At 37.3% G+C, this 21,402-nt stretch overlaps 1 long non-coding RNA gene across 1 annotated transcript; it reads left to right on the top strand.

Annotated features, from left to right (window-relative positions):
• The first annotated feature begins 510 nt into the window (after positions 1–510).
• LOC121649958 lies at positions 511–20,507 on the top strand. Its single transcript, XR_006012190.1, has 3 exons — positions 511–521; positions 5,667–5,670; positions 20,369–20,507. It is a non-coding gene; the product is annotated as an uncharacterized LOC121649958 (long non-coding RNA).
• The last annotated feature ends 895 nt before the right edge of the window (positions 20,508–21,402 follow it).

Here is a 21,402-nt window from a genome sequence, read left to right on the forward strand (position 1 = left end):
TTTGCATAGTTTTTTTCTTTTTTTGCTTTGTGCCAGACATTCATTTGGTGCAATCTTAAGGCAGATGTAAAGATTATAAATGTACAGTATGATTTCAAATTGCTGTGTGCTCACTCCTCTCTACTCTGTCTGGATGTGCTGCTTGACTTTTATTTTCACTTTAAGAGGTTTGCTTGATTAGGAGAGGCAATGGGAAAGTTAAGTTTGCAAGCAGTAATTATGAATTAGTGATTTAGCAAGTCTGCCTTTAACCATCAATACAGGTTGCTGGGACACTTGCAAATAAATGAAGTCTGTACGTATGTAACTGTGAACACATAAGTAGAAATGTTGTGCAAAGCAACAGCATGTTTTCTTCTAATCAGTTTGAAAAAAATGGAAAAAATACTTAAAATGTAAGCGTAAAACCTTATTTTTAAGTAAATATAGTTCACAGAGAAAAAAAAAGGTTTTATAAAGCTCCTAAAATCATTTACAACAATTACAGTAACAAAGAAAATAGTTCAGAGAGGGTTTCTGATGTTGGACTTCTGATGATTTTCTGGGGACAATAAGGTCTTCAGACTTGCTCCCGGCACAACCCGTTTTCGTACAGACTCAGAATGGACTTAGAGTAGCCACAGGACTGCTACAGAAGTCTTTCTAAAGAGAGATGGAGAGATGATGCAGGAGAATTAAGTTGCCGTGATGTGACGAACTTCACCAACAACAGTTGGTGTGATTTGATAGAAATGTAATTAGGTAATTTACCTAATAATATCTTGGCAAGAAAAAGCAATTTGCATATTTTTCTTTTCTCATATAAAGAGGAGCATCTTAATGATTCACAGTTTGCAGAGGTTAATGCACGAGCTTGCATTTGTAACAAAGCATTATGCAGCATGATATGAAGGATCCCTTTTCTTTTAATGCAGGCTCACACGAAGAGAAAGTTTGAAAATTTTTGGATATGTTCCTGAGAGGGAGCTGTTAGCAGACTTTCACTGTTGTACACTGAGAGTTTGTCTGTGTTACCTGCACATGACTCCATCAACCTAATTGTGGTGACTTTGAATGTGGCATTTATGTTGGTGCCACATGGGCTGCTGTGAGTGTTTCAGAAACTTCTGGATGTGCAGCTGACAAATCTGCAGCACCTGTGTAATTCTATCATGTAAGTAAGGTCCAAAATCTTAAGAAATGTTTCCAAAATCTTGTTGAATCTATGTCATGAAGACTTGAGGCAATTCTGAAGCCAAACAGCGGTACAAACTGTACTAAGAAAGTGTATCTAATAAAGTAGTCAACAGTAACAAACATGCCATGTTCACAGTAACTTAATTTTTTTCCCCCCACTCTGATGACTTTGACCTGGTTGACCAGAGTGGCTACGAAACAAAACTACAACAGGAAGTAACAACGCTAAACCAATTTTCAAACAACTAAAAAACTAATAAGTGAATGAGTAATGGACCTTAAAAACCTGGCCCAATCTCCAAACAGCTATCCAAAGAATTTGTAACAATTTAAAAAAAAAAACAAGCTAAATCCCTTGGAGGCTCAACACTAAGCCCCAGCAAACAAACACACAAACAAGGGTATCACACATAAACTTTAACAAAATAAGCCAACATATAATGGGGTTGATTCTGTTGTTTGCAGGTCTTGGTATTTTCATAGTAAAAATAATATGGATTGTACACCCAACAGAATTTTTGTGAATAAAGATTCCCACAAATGCTTCTTAATAACATGAAAACTACAACAGTTGGTCTAATTTGTGTAATTTCTAAGGAAGCTAACTGGTAGCATAAGTAGGACATCTGACAGATAAGTTTTCTGCTCAGTTATGATCATTAATTAAATGCAGCTGCTGAATCATGAAAAATAAGAGATTGTCTGCAGAAAGTATATGTGTCATGTGAAAGTCTTCTATTGTTTCTTTCTTTAAAAAAAAAAAAAAAAAAAAACTTGCTCTATTTTAAGATTGTGGTAAATTTTCAATCAGCCTGCATGTGCTGGCTAGCTGATAGAAAAACACTCATTTATCATTATGAGATTACAATTTTGTTATGTTAGAATTAGTCAAAATGTAGCTTAATGTAAATTTAGGGTGTTTAAAGGTTAGAGGACCTTCTCCAAAGACAAGACGGGAGATAAAAAACAAAATAGCGGCAAAGCACAATGGTTCCCTCAAAAGGTTGAGCATTATGTAATAAATATAATTTTTTTTTTTCCCTTTTTTAGTTAAGAGCAGCAGACTCTTAAAATGCATGTGCAAGTCCCTGATTTGAGGCATTAAAACATGATAATTTACTTAACCAAATAACTTTAATGCTAAAACTTAACTTGGGAATAAAAAAGAAAGTTCATGTTAATATTAAACTGGGGTAGAGATTGCTGTATTCTTTATGTTTTGACAATAAAAATTCTTAAGCGAAGTAGCCATCCTTTAGGATTACTGTTAACAGCTGCATTTTACCACGTTTTCATTTTCTTCGCTGCTACAAGATGTCTGCAGCATGTCAGCAAATAATTAACATATAAAATTTGATAGGAAACTATTTGAGTAACTACACTTGAGATCTATTTAAAAAAATAGTGTCATACTCCCAAGCAGCTTTTTAATTAACGTAAAATTCTGATGGTTGACCTTTAACTGTAAATCTGCGTAGGGTTTTTGATAAGAATATAGCAGAGATTCTCTGTTAACAGAAATGACAGCTACTACTTTGTCTTCAGATCCAATTTAGACGCAACCCTTAAATTCTTAATCGGCCTAATTAAATGCAATTAGACAATGAGCATTTAAAATATTCATGTAGCACTTAACTTTGCCTCTCTTTTCCAAGAAGATATAAATCAGAAGTCCTTAAGTGGGAACTATAAAAGTGTTTTTTTTTTTTTCCTTAGGACAGTGTCTGAATGCAAACTAACCATTGTGAGGAATGGAATTTTCTGTAAGACAGCCACACATTTCCTTAAAGCCTGGCTAGAGGACATATGGTCTCTACAATGTTATTATTGAGGATTCTACAATGTGTTTTCAAAAATTGTAGGAAAGGATAAGAAACACATTGACAAGGCCTTTTGAAAATGCATAATCTATATTATTGTGTTTTTTTTCTTCAGACTATCCTCTTTCCTTTTGAATGATAGTGACCACCAGACAAAATCAGCTCAGTATATGCCTCAGCAGTGATGTGCTACACTCCCAACACAGGCGTGAAATAGATGGGTCTGTTAATAATGCTGTACTCATATTGTAATACCATCTGTTCTGTGGCAAGCCGTTGAGAGGTTTGCCATCAGTTTGACTGTGCAGATTTTCTTTTCTTTCCAACCTTAAAAATTGACTCTTTTTTGTGACTCAGGAATGTAAAACAGTAAGAATCTCTTGTCAGCATGTTGACAGATTCAGGCCTCTGCTGTTCACAGATTTGAGAAATCACATAAGGTTAGGACATATGAAATTTATTATTCACATATTTGAACAGATTAGACTAAAATGAAATAACAATTTGTCCATAAAAGAAAAAAAAGAGAAATTGAGCAATTCAGTGCATTTAGGTAGCATCTTTATTACATTTTGTGCCCAATTTTTTGTCTTTGACCACTGTGTGGATTTTAAATGTTTTGAAAATTGCTTCAAATGTTTTATTTCATTGACAGTGACAACAAATTTGCAAAAGACCTCCATAGAACTTTATATTACAATATACTAGACAAGTTGTATATTGTGTGAGTGCCTATGTTTGTATTCTATTAAGAGCCACTCAGTGCTTCTTATTATGCCTGAAAATACTAGAGGTCAATTTTCTCCCTTTCTGCATTGAATTGAAAACAACTAGACAATAGATTCTCTCCACACATTCATATAAACATAATTTGTCACCAGGAAAGCAAAAGGAATTAGGTTTCTGTGCAGTGAGATAAACAAAAATACCAGTATTACTTGAATACCACACATATCGATAGGTCGTCTGACCTCATCATAGGAGGGAATACTGGGATGTTTAGTTGTCTACAAAAACATCTAGCAACCACCTTCCTTTCATTCCTAATAGCCTGCAGCTGCATAATATGCGCGTCTCTCAAACTTGTATTGATTTAATTCTGAATTGTTTTGGCATGTTGGTGGCAGTGGAAATAAACCACAGGCTCTGACATGCCATCATCTATGGAAGCCCATTTCCGTCACTCTGACGAAAAAAAAAACCCATTGTATCTCATTATTATGAGATAGTATCTCAAAATAAGGAGATACTTAAGTCATAATTATGAGATACTATGTCATTATTATGAGATACTATCTCATAATATTGAGATAGTTAAGTCATAATTATGAGATAGTATCTCATTATTATGAGATAGTATCTCATAATTATGAGATACTATCTCATTATTTTGAGATACTATCTCATAATAATGAGATAGTATCTCATAATTATGAGATACTAAGTCATAATTATGAGATAGTATCTCATAATAAAGAAATACTATCTCATAATAATGAGATAGTATCTCATTATTATGAGATACTTAAGTCATAATTATGAGATACTATGTTTTTTTTTTTCATCAGAGTGACGGAAATGGGCTTCCATAATCATCTTTTAGGCTGAAATTAAACATTTTTGTAGCCAAGATTTCACTATGTACACAGCTATGTAAAACACTTTTTATCCACCTGCTTAATGTAAATTCATCAGGGAAAGTAAATATCTTTAGGTAGTTCTAGCTAACTGTTTTTTGTTTTTTATTTCATATACACCATTTTTTTCACAAACCTTGTCCAATGACTTGTGCTACTGGATAAAGTATGTTAAGTTTACGGAGCTTCTCTGATAAAAAAAACTGCAAATCCCTGTGGCTGAAGGGTGGTACACATGAACTAAAACTGCTAAAACTATAATAGTATAATCTGCTCAGCCAAAGAGAAAGCTGAAATTTGCCACAAATTTCAATAAAGCTGAGGGAAAGTACAGATAAAGGTAGAAAAAAAAAATATTCCTATTGGTCCATCAATGTCAATAACCCCTTTTACTCTTTACAAAAGTTTTTGACATTTGTTATATGGTTATATAGAAATATTGAATGCTGCAAAGAAAGTGTCACTGCATGAGTGGTCCCACTAAAAGGCAAACGGCTAACAGCTAAACTGTCAAAGGCAGCAGTGGTAAGGGCAAATGTTGCATAAAGCAGACAATGCTTGAGACAGAGGAAACGTCTGGGACTGAGTGGATACGTGCATGCTTGAAGGCCCCCAGCAATGTTGAAGACAAATGGACTTAAACATTTATCAAAGCAATACAAATGTGACATTTTTCCTTTTCATCTCTTTTTTATTTTAAAAGGGGTGGTGATGCACTATAATAGAGTACTATGTAAAAGTCTTAATCTTCACCTAATTTTTTGTTTGTACTTTGTTCATACTGTCTGGTCCCTGTACAACTGATGCCAAAGCTTAGTTCGCATTGCTGAAAGTAAGCTGGATTCGCTTACAGTTAGGGTTGGACTCAGACAAGGCTGCCCTTTGTCACCAATTCTGTTCATAATGAATTTCTAGGTGCAGCCAAGGTGCTAAGGGGGATCTGGTTTGGTGGCCTCAGGATTTGGGTCTCTACTTTTTGCGGATAATGTGGTCCTGTTGGCTTCATCGGACCATGATCTCCAGCAATTCGAAGTTGAGTGTGAAGCAGCTGGGATGGTAATTAGCACCTCCAAAATGCAAAGCTTTCGATTTACCGGTTAATCTACGTTCCTATCGTCACCTATGGTCATGAGCTGTGGGTAGTGACAGAAAAAATGAGATCGCAAATACAAGCGGCTGAAATGAGTTTCCTTTGGAGGGTGGCCGGGCTTGCCCTTAGAAATAGAGTGAGAAGTTTGTCATCTGGCAGGGGCTCAGAGTAGAGCCACCACACCTCCTCACTAAGAGGTGCCAGGTGAGGTCGCAAGTCTGGGGTTCCCTGCTTAGGCAGCTGGACCCACGACCCTTCCCTGGATAAGTGGTAGAATATGGATAGATGGATGGATGGACTTTGCTTTCAAGGAGCCTTTCAGATGAAGTGGTCTTGAGGAATAGTTTTCTAGGCTTTCAAAAGGGATCTTAAAGTTACTTTTAGACACTGGCTTTTCAGTCTTTCTTTAAACCTGAATGTTTTCAGTGGAATGCGGTTTTGTTGTTTAAGTTGTTGCTTGTTTGTGCTTGTTTTTGAGCTACTTAACACTCTCCTGTGAATCATTAAGTTTACAAAAAGCACCTAACCCTGTGGATGATCTAGTCTTGTGTGTCATGGTTTATGGTTTCGGTTCTGACTTTATGTGCTTAGTTTTGGTCATGTTTATAGTTTTTGTTCTTGGTTTTTGGTGTTCAGGGCTTTTGTATTTCTGTGGTTTCTTTTTGTTAGTACACCTTGTCTGGTTGCTCATGCATGTCACCTGTGTTTAATTTGTCAGTCTGTGTATTTAAGTCCTGGGTTTTCAGTTACTTCTTTTCAGATACTTTTGGTTAACTCCCTGTCATGTTTACCTCCTGCCTTATCTGCCCGGGGGTTCGGTCCTCACCTCTGCCGCCATTCATGACATTCGTTTCTATACGTAATAGACAACTTAGCAAAATAACTATTACAATTCTGTCTCTTTCAATTTTGCTACCAAAAGCCTTCTCAAAGATATGCCCATTTGTTCTTTTTTTTTTTTTTTTTTTTTTTTTTACTGAAAATGAAGTCTTTCAGAACAGGAAAAAATTTTTCCTGCAAAATTTTGCCACAAGACTTGAACAATGCATCTGAATCACCAAATATTGGCTGGAAGCCTCATTAAAAATGGTTTACATGGAAGGCTGGCCATCAAGATGCCAGTTTTAAGGAAAAAAATGGAGTACACCAAATGACAAGAACTGGAGTGAAAATCCATGGCAACAGGTCCCATGGGGTGCTGGATCGTACCCAGAATGCAACATTACTGAAGCAATGTATTATATTTACAGAGAACAAAAGACAGACAAACTTTAGCACCAGTTTCATATTATTGTAGCAAAAGGAATATTTCATTCCTTTTGCTCAAATTTGCCAGCCAATCATTTTTGCTTGCCAGCCTATATAAAGAGATTGCTGCTGCAAGCACAGTGTGCTCTCAGTCCTGAGTTTCTGCCTACTTTCTGGTTGTCTGTCCCCTGAGAGTGCTGCTGCTCGTCTTGGAATAGGTCCTACCTGGGAAACTTGTGTATCCCTGCTGGAGAAGGCTAGCTGGATAGGCTTGAGCCGTTTGACTTTCCCTGGAGCTTACAGTTATTGCCCGATTAGTTCTTCAGGCCTGGACTTGTGCATTCTTCCGCAACCTCTCAGAGCAGCTAATTGCCGCTACTTGGGTGTAAGTTTGCTAAACTGCCCTGTGCCAAGGCCACAAAACAAATTCTGCTGCTGCTTTGCTACAACTTAGCTTTGCTTTGAAACCACCTTAATGGTGTTTTTTTTTTTTTTTTGCGATTTATAAAAATGAAGGGTAGCTCTTACCTATAGTATTGGAAATCAGTATAATAACCTTCAATCTTAACTTGTCTGATTTTAAATACATTTTCATATATAAGAACACAAAATTCTAAAAGTAAAAAAAGTTTAATTAAATACTTTTTTTCTCCTCTCTTCTTTCTGGCAGGAATACTAGAGCAGTTGGGGGTTTGAATGATGCAAGACTCTGCCAGTAAACATTAATTGTACAGTCTCCCTTGACATGAGGAGGAATATTGCAAGCGGGAGCAATGGACTGTGTCATTTTAATGTCCAATTTCAGCTTGGGCTCAGACCTCCTGCCAACCAAATCAATTGCTTTTTTTTACTGCCGGGCATTTGTTGATGAGTTATGTCACACAGAAGAGGCAATAAGCCTTAATCAGAAGCTCATTGTTTCATTCTCAGAAATATAAAGACTTGTACTTAACTTGACACAATGGACTTTGTGTAACTGCTGCTGACTTTGGATGCATTTGCGAAAATTATCCTTACACACGCACACACACACACACACACACACACACACACACATATATATATATATATATATATATATATATATATATATAATATATTAAGTAACGAACAAGAAAACAGCAAATTAATTATATCACTAAGAGGGATGGATGCTAGATCCTGTACAAGCCTGTAGCCCAGTGGAACTAAGCTTCCTGATTTAAGTTTCTTTTTTCCTTTCTGCAGTATTTATTTTTGTATATTTCATTATCGTTTATTTGATGTGTTTTACAAAGCCATTCTCTTATTGGTTTAATTCTGTCAGGTGTGTTCGCCATTTTTTCCACTTATTGGTTAAAACTACGGGTACTTTCATCTGATTGGATGGGGAAGTAGATTCCGCCTCCTTACACAGACGCAGCTGCAGCAGATCGAGTTAGCGCGGGCAAGCAGAAGGCTGACGAGAGGGAAAAAGTTGTCCAGAAGGAAAAATAGGGTGTCTTGTAACCAGGTATTTGATTCAGGAGGACCAAAGGGAATGTGCAAGACGATCTGGGAGCGTTAATTCCTGAGGTTCTTAAATCTAACCGTCTTGGTGAGTTGAAAGAAAGTTAGCGCTGCTAGCTTAAGTAGCAAGCATGGCAGCCACATGTCAGTTCCCCTGGTGTGTGTGTGTGTGTGTGTCAGTACACGCGCAGGCAAAGCTGCTCGACAGAAAGTTTTTGATAATTTAACTGTTATTTAATTGAAGTTTAGAGAGTATTCCTTTATGTTTAACTCAATGGTGCAAAGTTATAACTTAAGATAAAGCTCTTGATTTTATTTTTTCTTTAACACTTAATTGGTTACCTGCGAGGTGCCATTTACTGCAACTAATATACTGTACTGGTTGTTATTGGTGCAGCTGTTGCTAAAAGTGTACTGTAAAACGTTTTGTTAAAAATAGTTTTGAAAGTTGCTTTTAAAATGTTAAACCAGTGATTCAATTGATTAAAAATTGATTGAATTTGATTGTAAACTGAAATTTATTCATGTTTCAACAAGACTAGGAAGATACTTTTCTAGTTAATTGATTAGAATTCACCGGTCATGGTTTAAAATCATTCTATTTATTGCACTGTAAAGGTGAAAATTTACCAGACCACTGCATAAAGTTAAGTAGTGTGTTAAACTTTGAATGAGATTGAAGATATGGCCATATTTGTAAGAAAACATATTTGTTTGAAAGCATATTTGTTTGAAAACACAATTGTATGTGAACATATGTGATGAATATCAAGGCTGTATGCATTAAGGGAATTTATTGTCATGCAGGCTGGGTTTTTTTTTTGGTATCTACTCTTTCCTGTTGGTGTTGATCTGGATGGACTCTGTAATTTTGGAATCTCTTCCCTGTGAGGAGATGGCGAGCCACCCCGGACTCTAGGATTCATCTGTCACGAAGAGAAAGTCATCACCTTTCCCTCAAGATTCATGGTGTGGTAGGACCTCCCTGGACCACACAAACATTGACTGTAGGAGACTTAAGAGCGCACCACCGTCGCGGCAGACGTGCGAGCGAGAGATATATACATATGTAATTTCTTGTCTTGCTGAGAGCAAGTTACTTGATAAGACAGTTTCCTTTGACTTTTGGACAATTGACTTGACTTTCCGCATATAGTGAAAACAAGTTATTTTGTGATGTTACCATTCACTATTCATGTTCCTAATTGTTGTGCCGGCTATTGTTTGTTATAATATGGTATGCTATTTGTTATAAATGCACAGCATTCTCTTCAAGTCGTCTGCCTCCCGCCAGTCATTTATAATTTGTTGTACTGCCTCACGAACCTAGAATTGATCCAACGGAGGCTACCTTGAGGCTCCGGTTACAAGCCACTTGCTATATTATGCCAAAGTGACTCCAACTGACAAAATGCTACACACTCAAAATGATTACTTTCCTTGCTTTAGTAAGCTATTTACTAAGAGAATTAATTTGTATATTTGCATTTTTTTAGATATATGTTCCCTGTTTGATCAACATTTACTTCTATTTAGCCAAGTTGGCTCTTTGTAGAGATGTTGTAAGCAGGAAGCTATGCATACAAGTTAACTGGTTGAATCACAGCACAGTTACAGTCAATGCTCATGAATATAAAAAACAAACAAACAAAAAAAAAAAAGATCTTATATCGACTGGCAACAAATGATCGTTTTATAATGACCATGGACAGAGAGGGAAATTAGACTAGGCAAGGGTTAGGGAAGGTTATCTTTGGCTTTACACCTCATTCCCACATGCATGCATATTCAGACAATATGTAGAGCATGACTTGAAGAATGCTTTTAATTCAGATGGATGAACTTTACTTCAGCAATGGGAAAAGCTTCTGTTTGCTAAAAATGTTAGAAAATTTTGACATATTCAAGGCAAATACAGGAGGGTAAAAGCAGAAGGAGCTTCATATATCTTTCAGAAATTACACTGACTCACATAGGAATTAATTTACTTTTGGTTGACCAATGAGGAGAAAATGAAGTGTTACAGTTTCTGATAAAAGCTTGTATTGAAATACAGTATTAATGTAATATAAAATAAATAGTTTTTTAAAGTGTGAAAAAACTGTGATCCTATGGTGCATGTGGTGCCGATAAAAAGTAGAAAATGACCAAATAATGCTTTATTAGAGTATTTTAAAGAAAGGCATGATGCTACATAACATAATTTATACATGTACTATCAGTTTAGTAAGAAACAATCTTTCCATATTTCTTTTCTGTGCCCTGTTTTTGTCATTTTTGACTGCAGTATTACAGTATGTTTAAAGACTTTTTTAGCTGCTCAGGGACCCCTTAATAACATTAGACAGAGAGAGGTGGGATTCCAGAAGGAATGGGTCGGCTGTTTGAGAAAACAAATCTTTCGTCAACAGTAGCTTTTCCTGGAAGCAAAAGACAACTCATGCAGTGCTGATGCACCCTGACTGATAATAAGTGCATACCAGTTCCTGTGGTTTCAGTGTTTTCTTCCCATCCATAATAAAATGGACTTTATATAGCAGTGAAAAGAAAGGAAAAGAGCTTAGTAAAATATCACTTGCTGCATGAAGCTTTAGTTTGAAGCGTGGGCTTATTGTAATGAACAAAGAAGCAGCACATCATCACCAGTTACCTACACTGACAGGCTGGAGAATTAATTTCAGTCCTTGATGAAAATGACATTGCTCATTCATTTCTTCCAGTGCAATTAGTTTGAATGTAATTCAGTTTACCTAGTGATATTTAAAGCAACATATCTTCAGTGTCACTATAGTTTTAAAGAAATAAAATTTGACTTGAAAGTGAATCAGAGTTCTATAATAAGAAGAACGAGTATGAAGCTGAGCCTGTGAATGTTATCAAAGTGATGCTTTACAGGATCCCCTTTAAACCCCCAATGTAGAACAATTTAGTGAGACTATGTCTCTCCTACAAGAAAAGATAAAAGGATATAGACTGTATATCATTAAGTTAAAGTCTTTAGGTGAGCTGAGTTGTCAGGAAACATTAACACAGTGACAAAAAGCCTTTCAAAATGCAGGTGACGGTCAGCATAGAGCTCAAATTAAACAGCTTATTCAGTTGTTGCCAGAATTATTATCTTAGGCAATAAGGTCAATCGCTCAGCTGCTGCAAATAATACTAAGCCAGAAATTCTCTGTTATTTACATTCCAAATGTAATTCTCTGTCTTTTCATGGTGGAATGACGGTGTTACATTCACATGATGATTAATTTCTTGCAGCAATGTCACAATATTATGGCCCAGATGTGTCACAGCAATCCAAAAGCCACAACACTACACAATAAAGCCCCGTTTCCACCTATTACGCACATTTGTGTACCCAATAAAGAGAAACCACACTAATGTTTTTCTTCCAGGACACTACATGATGTTCCAGTTGATTTTTTTTTTAATTATTAATTTTTTTTTTTTTTTTCCACCAAGTCACAGTACAAGTAGGATGCGAGACGGATGCTGAATTAGCCATCGACAGGGGGCAGAAAATCTGAAAAAGTTCTATAGTGCATCAATGAAGAGTCATTATTAAAGACTCTTCATTGATTGTAATTGCTCAATAACTTGCTTTGAAAGTGGGGTGTATAAAAATTTCAGGATATCAAGAAGCTTATCAGTATTTACAATCATTGATAACTACTGAGTGACTCTATTGTTAAATAATTTATCCACCACACTCTTTAGTAATACTTGACTTTACACAGCAGTTAATGAGTGTTTACCTTATAACCTTATTCATTGTGAAAATTATGTTTTTGCTTAATTTTGGATAATATTCATGCAAACATTATTCCTCGTTATTTGAGTTGGAATTATTTCACTGCTTTTGTTTTAAAACAACATTGTTCAGTTTTAGTATGAAATCTGGTTTTATTTCTATAGTATAGTTGCATGTATTGCCTTTTATATATTTCCAGCTGTTACTGTTAAATAGCAGCATCAATTTTAAGCTAATGAAGCTACCAATCGACTTTGGCAAACAGCTGTTTTAATGCATCTGCACTGAGATTATTGACTGCTGTTAAAGAGTATGTACTGACATATTCCAACATGTATCAATGCCAGAATTCTTATTATATGTTTATGCATTATATTGCAAACCTTATTTTATCACAGTCTCTTTCATTTTTGTGATCATATGTATCTAAATTTATAAGACACATTATCTTTAGCCTCACCACAAATTAATTTCACTTCTCTTCTTTGTCCCATTTAAATATTCCTTTAGCTCATCTGTCATCATCATAAAAATGCCTGAAGTGCTCCACTGCCTGATGCTAAAGACTTCTAATGCATCGAATCAAGAACGCCCCACGTTGTATTTCCTCTCAGTTACTGAAAATTAATGTAGAAATATGAGTATTATCATGTTATGAATCACATGTCAAAAGAAATATAAATTGTGGGTTTTAAATCTGTGAAGACTGTTTTGTGACAGAAGACTTTAAGTCCTTTATTTAGTATAAACTAAATGTCACTCATTTAAAGCTAATCAATATTTTTATTTTATTTTTGTTTGCATTTATTTGCAGTTTGCCTATTACTTCTAAAAGCATATTGAAATACTGACACTGACACATAATTTTCACAAGATTTACTGTGAGTGCTGCATGGATAAAAGAAAGGGATTATCCAGGATAGAGCAAAGGAAAATGATATTCTGAGGCAGCTTGGCAGTATTCACAAGACCATGAAATGGAACTTCAACTATGCTATGTGACCCGGACAATTTTCCTCCGTGTGAGGTCGGATAAATTCATGGAGGGCTTCCACCTGCCCTTGAGTAAAATTTCACAGGAGAATAATTTTTCAGATGATCATACAAGGTTGTTGAAAGATCAGGTATCATAATCTCCAGTTTGTTTTTTCTGTGTGCAAGAGAATGTTCTGTTACGAAGTGAAAACCATTTTATATGCAAGTGTGTTGTTGGTCTCTGTAGAGTATATTTGGACTTTTTCTGCTAATATTTGTGCAGTAAGGGAAACACCAGTCTAATGTCTTTGAGCTAGATTAAGATCACATTTATTGAGAGTCAGACTTTTCTGACTTACTGGTGGTACTCTGTAAAAACTTGGACTACAAATTTATCATTTTAACATTTCTTTCTAAGTTAGGAGAGCATGCAGTTAAAAAAATAATTGAGTACAACTATGAGTGCCCATTGTAAAATGACTGTGCAAGAATTGGGAAAATTGCCATCTCACCATGACAATACTATGAATACATATTTGTAGCTAATACCAAATAAAAGTTTAGACACACATGCTACAACAGGGTGTAATTTAGTGTTTTTATATGTATGTATATATACATGGTTTATATAAATGTGTATTCTCTTTACTTGATATTAACATTACAATTTAGATTACTGGCATAAATTGAAAAATAGTCAAATGACATTGGTTGTAACATTGAATAGACATTTATCACCTGAGTGAAATGAATAAGTCACTGTGTAGAACTTGATAGGCTGTTGAATCCATTTGATTTGAATCAGACATGTTGGAGCAGGAAAACATCTAAAACTTGCAGGACCAAGGTTGGTATATATACTCATCCATCAGCTCATATATGGCAGAATCAGAAGACCAACTAAGAATTTTCCTAATTAGTGAAGTTCAAAACAAAACAATGACAGAGACATTTTTCTTGTAATTAGGTTGGAAACCAGGGACTTTTTTTTTTTTTTTTTTTACTTTACATCATTTTCCACAAATATCTACATCCCTTAGAATAAAGTCTGTCTATCCTCTTTTTATAAAGGTTTTATGTTTTTCTTTATTTTAAAACCTAAAAATGGAAAAAAAAATGTGGTTCTTCAAAAAAAAAAAAAAAATAAAAAAATAAAAGATCCTATGGTGGTTCTTCATTAAAAAGTATATATTAAGTTTATTCAGCTGGCTGAGGGAAAAATGGCTCTTGGATTGGAAAGGCTGCAGACCCCTACAAACAGGTTTAGCAACAGTTTTCTCTTTAAACAGCAACAGTTAAAATATTTCTTCATATAAGATCAAATATTTATGACAAATAACAATGAAATGTTCAGGATTTACTAACTAAAAGGTCAGCAGGATAAATTTAAAGCTTTGAAGCTGCCTTCTTCTAAACACAGAAGCAATAATATCTGACGAATATCAGCCATCAGGAGAACAGACAGAAAGCAGGATTAGAATCTCACAGCTGCTAGAGGGTGAGGAGAGAGAAATATTCACAATATGCACAATAACTTCTATTCATGCACCTTCAGTGCTTCATTATCCAGATTTCTAGCCTACAATTTCTCTAACCCAGGGGTGGCCAAAGTCGGTCCTGGAGGGCCGCTGTCCTGCAGATTTTCTAATGTTTCCTGCTTCAACACACCTGACTGACAGATATGCAGGCATGGCACTGGACCAGAAGATGCAGTATGTTCAACAGGTCTGGAAATAACTGGAAGAAAAATGCAGACGTTAAATCTGGAAGCATGAGCAAGACAAGATTCTCAAAAAGACCAGATACCACGTGTTGATAGTTCAATGCTCTGGCGCTGAATGAAGTGAGGATTGTGGTATAAATACATTGCTGGTGATGGGGGGATGACCAGCAGCTATGCTGATTAGAAGAATGGCAGCTACGACTCAGGAACCTGTCAGGGGAAACAACCACGGTCACACATGCACACACCACATAGGGGAAGGAAGGAAAAGAACAGAAGGGCAGACAAAGGAGTCCAGAGTCCCGTGTCATAAAATTTCTTTCACAGAGCAATGCAGATAATTGTCATAATGAACAGATTGCATCTACATCCACAGTGTTGGTTACCTCTGTAAGATTCTTCTGTATTTTCAGAAGCATTAATGAAGGATTCCATAAATCTTACAGTAAAGGGAAATGTATTTGGCTACTAGTATCTGTTCTTATAGACTGGATGATATATTGGGTTAATAATCATACGCTGTCAGCCAGAGGTATTAAAGTTTTTTTCTGGACCATGTTTGAATGAGAATGCATGCATAAAATCCAAATTTAAATACAACTACTGAAACATCAGAAGGTAGGTTGTGGCACAAGTTGATAGATTAGATAGATACAACATAGTAATATTAAATTGCACATCCACTTACAGGAAATAAAAAAAAGACTCCATAAAAATGATTGTGTTTTGTCTTTATTTGACACTGAATAATCAGAAGTTATTTTGAACATGGAGTTTCTGACAGTTCTTCCATTCGCTCCTTTCACGGTTGTTAACAGGATCAACCTCGGGTGCAGCGCCCATTTTCTCTCTTATTACTGCAAAATTGTAGAGGACCACACAGGCAACAATATCACAGGCCTGATATTGGGTTACCCGAAAGACAGAGAGGCAATGAAAACTTTTCTTTTGCATGCCAAGGGTCATTTCCACTCTAGCTTGTGTTCTGCTGTGGTTTACGATCCGGGTATTGGGTCAGCAGATACAGCTGACACGGATACCACTGTCAGAGTAGGTAACCATCAAACTTCCCTAAAATGGGTACACAGTTTAAATTTAAGATGCAATATGAGGATACAGGATATTGCTAATAGATGTTGATATGGCTAAGATATTAAGTTGTACTTTACGCTTCACTGGCAAGTCTAGCCTTCAATGTAGACTCTCAAACGGTTCTGGAGTCATGCACAAAACCAGCCATTTTGCCCTCCCATTGTTTGGACAGATGATCTTTACAGATAAGACAGTGACTTAACTAAAACAAAAAAAATATGTTACTGTGAAGTGGGCCAATAATTCAATGCAGTAGACCAAAAGCTACACATTAATGTGCAGCTACTTGCACATTTGAGCTGTGGAAGGACTTCCTGGTGACATAGTCTCCCTCATTCACTGAAGAAGCCTTGTTGGGAATATGTGCTCCATCTATGCAGCCAATCATACCTGTAATTCCTAACATTAAGAAGGTATAGAAATGCAGTCTATTTCTAGTTTTGTGGAGCAGGCAAAAATTACAAAACTATTTGCTCTGTTCTTAACATTAAGCTTTTTATCATTAAACGTTACTTCATACCTACAATTCTGTGTAATTCTTCTTTCATGGACAAAAATCTTTTTGTCCATGAAACATATGAATAGCAGTAGAAGTCCAGTCTAAAGCTACACAGCCTCATATGCAGCAATCACTGTGTGCTGTGATATCTTCCCATTATAGCCTGGTTTAGGGTTTTCAGCATTTGCAACAGCAGCTCTCATGTGGGCTCAGAAAACTTGGGTCACCCTTCACAGCTCACATGCACATCAATTAGCCTTTGGTGCACAAGAGTCAATGACTAATTTACCTTTGTCCTTCATTAGACCACTAATATCCGATTTTCCTAACAGATTATATTATCAAGGCCAAAATAATCAACCTCATCTTACACCAGAATGTAAAATAGCTACACTGGTCTACAGTGTAGTTTAATAATAAAGGCTCAAAAAGTGTACAATGATTATAAATTCTTAACTTGTTAATTTCTCCTTCATTTATTTTCTATACCACTTATTCCAGTTCAGAGTTGCAGGTATGTGGAGCCTATCCCAGCAATTAGCAGGCGAGAGGCAGGGTACACCCTGGACAGGTTGCCAATCTATCACAGGGCCAACACGGAGAGACAAATAACCATTCACCCTCACTCCTCACCCTAACTCCTAGGGAGAATTTAAAGTCACCAATGAACCTAAAATGCATGTCTTTGGATGGTGGGAGGAAGCTGGAGTACTAGGAGAGAACCCAAGAATACATGGGGAGAACATGCAGACTAGGGCTGGGCGATTAATCGAATTTTAATCGCAATTACAATCTGGGTTTTCAATGATCATAAAAATGAAAGGATCCGATTATTTTTGTCCTTCGCAGTTTCCTCTTGTGCTGTTTTCAGCAGGAATTGCAGCGCTCTGGTGCAGACTCCTCCCACAGCCCCAACTGCTTTAGTTTTATTCAGCGCGAGTTGCAAACACCTTGCCAGTTATGGGCTGGACACACGGGAGGCGACATCGCTCCTTCTCCATTCATTTTCTATCGAACTTGCGCGATGAGGCGGAAATCGCTGCCCTCCCCCAGCCAAGCGACAGGCGACATTCGTGCATGTGAGACGTTGCGCTCGTTCACGCAGACGTGCACACGGGGGCTTGCGACGCGACACAAGAAAATTGTTCAATTTTTGTGAGTTGTGAGTAAATAATCCAGAGACACAGAGAGATAAAGGTTATAAACAAACAGAAGTTTTTATCAGTTAACACAGCAAACAACCCGAGATTTAAAAACTCATCAACACTTTGGACAAACGGCATCACTGCCATCTCGTCTCCATGTTATGGGCTACTCCAACCAATTGACAGACGACATTCGTGCATGTGAAATGTTGTGCTCGTTCATGTAGACATGCACACGGGGCTTGCGACGCGACACAAGAAAATAGGAAAATGTTCAATTTTTGTCGCCGTCGCCTGGCACTACAGCCAATCAGCGAGGGGCTTCATGGACTGACCAATGAGAGCAGGCTAGACAGCACAGTCTGCAAAGACTTTGAACATGGAAGAATAGATCATTTTAGCTTAATAAAAGGCAGCCGCATGGTGCCAGAGTGAATTAGTCCAAACGTAGGTGTTGGATTTATCTGGATCAGCCTTGAGGTCCATCAAATGATGATATTCACGATGCTGTTTCCTATTTTGTAAACTTCGATGAACCCAAGGTTGCCTTTCTTTTATACAGTAAACAGCAAGATATCTGTTCATTCGTGTGAAATCTTCTGACTCTGCATGAGTCATACTTTGTCACGTCAGGGACTGGTTTGAAAATGTCAAAATCCCCACCAATATCATAACCAATCAAATTTCTTAGAGAAAAGCGATCTTAGAGCGCGATGCACGGCACTGCTGCCGTCGCTGCCTTTTGTCGCGTCCCGTGTGTTAGGTTTCAGGAAGGTTGCTATGAGTTTCGCCTGTCGCTGGTCACCTCCCGTGTGTCGAGCCCATTGGTGGAGTGTCTCCCTGCCCTGGATGATGAGTGTGGTAAGGGTGTTGTCAAGGACGTGGCTACAGTCCAATGTTTTGCCACCACTGCAGACCGGTGGTCAAGCCGCACCATAGAGCCGTATATAAATGCCGCGCTACATTTTATTGACGCAGATTTCAATGTGAAAACGAAATGTCTTCAGACTAATTTTTTACAGATCACACCAGGCAGAACATAACTGCTGGTCTGAGACAAACAATATCTATGGGGACCTGGTGGAAAGAAACTAGCCTGTATTACCACAGACAAGCTTCAAATGTCACACTGACCCAAACCACCCCCACCCCCCTCGCGCCCTCTCTCTCTTTCTCTAATTGTGTTAAATAATCGAGATCTCAATTTCAATCAAAATAATCATGCTTATAATTTTTCCCATAATCGAGCTGCCCTAATGCAAACCCTATTCACAAAGACCACTGTTCAAACCCCTCACCAGGCAAGGCTCAAACAAAAGACCTTCTTGCTGTGAGGCCACAGCGCTTATACCCATACCACCGTGCAGTCATCTTCTGGAAACAAAAACCAAGCATACAAAAAAAAAAAGCTCTTCAGTGACCATGGCAAATGCTATCATGAAATCAGCGACTACAGAGAAGACAATAGCGATTTTTGGAGCAATATTCAGCTGTTTTGGATCTCCTGAACAGCTAGCTAGTGACAAAAAGACTGATGTTACTGGTGACCATCGATAGCGTGTTTGAGTTATTAGTATAATGACAACAGGACAGAATAATTTCGTGTGCATAGTCAGGATAGTTTACACTGACTAGCATGACATAGATGAAAAAAACGGAGGTGAGAAAGTTCAATGGTGATATGTTTATTGAGGTTTTGTGAAAGTATGTGTTATTTCCCTTGCACATACATTGTAAGATGGGAGGAGATGCAATGCATTTTTAGCTATTAGGAGACCAGTTGTTCGAAAACCTTTTGCTTTGTGGGTAATCCTCCAACATTGTTGTATTAGCCTGTACTGATTAAGAAGTTATGTACAGTGTTAATAAAATATGTTCAGTTGTGGGCCAGGTTATCATTGTTATATCCAGTAATGTGTAGTGGTAGAAGATATAATAAGAACCTCGTGTGTTATGGGAATGATCTGTTTTAGTTGTCTGCACGTTATAGTCTGCTCCTTGTCAAATTTATTTAGATGCTTATCATTTATACTTTTTTTCCCCCCAAAACACAAACCACTAGAAATGTCTATGTCATTGCAACCCGATTAAAACAAATCTGACATTGTAACAAGATAATCACCGTAACCTTTGCCACAGATATCAGAAATGATAATGGCCTTTAGTGGCTTCACTGTTTAGTGGCTGATGAAAAATGCATGTCACATATAATACCAGCCAGCTGCAGATCTGTTTTTTTAGGCAGTTTTGTGTAAACTGTATTTACGGGCCACTTAACATGATCTCTTCATATGTGCACTACATAGGCTGCTTTATCATTTGTTTTCAGTAAACATCCATTTGTCCTCCATTTTTTATATGGTTAGTACAGAAATATTGAATGTTGCAGAAAAATGTCTCTGTGCATGAGCAGTCTGACTAAAATAAAAATAGCTGGCAGAGCGAGCAGTGGTAAGGCCAGAAATTATGCGTGACAGACAGAATGCCGAAGACAGGGTCATTTTAACAAACTTGTCTGGAGAAAAAGTGTCTGGGACTGCATGGACTGCTTTGATGCCGTTATTTGTGACACAGACACATTTGAAGGCCCCTTAGATAAGTACTGATGATAATTTGACTTGCTATGTTATCAGAGCCATAGAAAGAAGAGTGACATGAAATGGTTTCCCAAAAAGGAGGATTTTTAGAAGGATTTTCCATTCCGATATTAGTGATGCTAAGTTCGACTCTTTTCACTAACCCAAGTCTTTTACTCTCGAACAGTAAAGTGAACGAAACTTGAACGAGTCATGTCGTTAATTTTTACAGCAGGTGGCGTTGTAAAAAAGTCCGCGATTCTCAAGCAGTAAATACTGAAGGCAACAAAACTACTGGTAATGCCACAAGCAATTCAAACCATGTGAAAACGTAGGGAAGCAAATACACAGCACAATAAAGTGATTTGTGTCCTACATCCTCCCTGCCATTGTTTAACAGCGCAACAGTGACTCGGTAGCTATCACGTGACAAATGAACAAGAGACCGAGCCGAGAGCGAACGTACTGCTGAGCTTGATACAGCTTGAGCTGTGAACGAACGAAGGAAGACCCGTTCAGAGACCGAGTTGCCTGTCACGTGACAGAGAGAAGAACTAGAGAGACCAATCTGAGAGCGAACGTACTGCTCGCCAAACAGCCTGAATGATGAACGAGAACGAGAACAAGACCGTGCAGCCCGAGCTGTCTGTCACAAATGCCTGAGCAGCCTGGCTGTCACGTGACAAAAGAACGAGGACCTGAGGACGGACCTGAGCGAGTCCTGAACGAATCATTTCTGTTTCCTGTCCTGACCTACTGACTGAGTTTATGCAGCTGCCTGCCATGTGGCGAGAGGAGGTACCGCATGAAAATGAACGAATCGCTCACTGAGAGGACCCGTTACTCCCGAGTCATATAAAGGATTAGTTCATACTGAACGAATCGTTCGTGACCGACACATCACTATTCGATATACAGTACTCCCCCACCAGTACTGGTGCATTTTAAGTTTTCAGTTAACTTTGTAAAAATGTTGTTGTATTCACAATATTACTACTTTAAATCTGATATCTTTGACCCAGCAGTCGCCATCAATGACATTTTGATTTTTTAAGAAAGCTTCAGTTCCTGTATAAATCTATCTGCTCCGAAGTTGTGTGTTGTCAATCACTTAACTGACAAGAGGTTTTATCCTTTAACCACTGTCACACTGTAAACCCAAACATTCACAGTAATAAA

Source organism: Melanotaenia boesemani, chromosome 12 (assembly GCF_017639745.1).
Source record: "Melanotaenia boesemani isolate fMelBoe1 chromosome 12, fMelBoe1.pri, whole genome shotgun sequence".
Taxonomy (NCBI): domain Eukaryota; kingdom Metazoa; phylum Chordata; class Actinopteri; order Atheriniformes; family Melanotaeniidae; genus Melanotaenia; species Melanotaenia boesemani.